Raw genomic sequence first — 905 nt, 5'->3', positions numbered from 1 at the left:
GTGTCCGCTCCCCACGCTGCCTCCCCACCGGAGCCACACACGTCTGTGTCCGAGGAGCTCGGTGCGGCCAGGCTTGGCAGAGTCAGGGCCGCCGGCAGGTGGGGAGGGGAGGAGAGAGGAGGCAGTGGGAGGCCCCCCGCCCCCGGCCCCGGCCTCCTCGACACCCACCGGGCTCTGAGGCACCCATGTCAAAGCAACAGAAATACAGATGTTTAACGCCCGCTTTGCGACCCAAAAGGTAACGGGCTCTGAACTCTTCTTGCCACAGAAGTGCCCCGTCTTCGAGTGGTTTATAACTGCACTTGACCGTGGCGGTCGGTGCTCACCCACCTTAGCTGTGTGTAGGTGTTTGAAGCCGGTGACAGGCACGTAGGTGGCCCACGGGCAGAGCGTGCTTGGCGACGCCTCTTCCCCACATTTTCTGCACGGCCGCGTTGGGCTCGGCACAGGCCAGACCTTCTCCTCGGGCCCAGGCGCCCAGCCGAGCCTGGCGTCGATGGGCCGTCTGGTGCCCCCTCTTCCTTCATGGCAAATTTCCGGGCCCAGTGGGGGCCTGAGGGGCACGCTTCTTAACCCCTCTCCATGGATGCTCCTGCAGGTGTCAGGTCGCTTCCCAGAACCACCCTGCCGGCGGCACCATGGCCCGCCTCGCACCTCCCTCCTCTGCAGCTCGGAAGGGGCAGCCACAGCCCTTGTGGGGCCTTCGAAGCGCTCCACACTCTCCTGCCTCCTGTGAGACCCAGCTCGTGGGTTCAAACACCCACGGAGCCATGAAGCCGCACGTGCGGTGCACGTTCCGGCGCGGGCGCGGCTTGCTGTGCAGAGGAATGCGGCTCCCGGTGGCACCCGCAAAAATCGCACTGTCGTTCAACCCCACGTTTTCAGTGCGGTGAGGGCCGCGCTGC

At 65.7% G+C, this 905-nt stretch overlaps 1 protein-coding gene across 1 annotated transcript in view; it reads right to left on the bottom strand.

Moving 5' to 3' along the window:
• Positions 1-905, bottom strand: part of LMX1A (LIM homeobox transcription factor 1 alpha) — a 124,218-nt gene that overhangs the window by 121,891 nt on the left and 1,422 nt on the right. The gene's annotated exons all lie outside the window — the stretch shown is intronic.

Source organism: Pteropus vampyrus, unplaced genomic scaffold (genome assembly GCF_000151845.1).
Source record: "Pteropus vampyrus isolate Shadow unplaced genomic scaffold, Pvam_2.0 Scaffold480, whole genome shotgun sequence".
NCBI classification, from domain to species: domain Eukaryota; kingdom Metazoa; phylum Chordata; class Mammalia; order Chiroptera; family Pteropodidae; genus Pteropus; species Pteropus vampyrus.
Note: the sequence above shows the minus strand (reverse complement) of the source record. Positions and strands in the feature narration are given on the sequence as shown.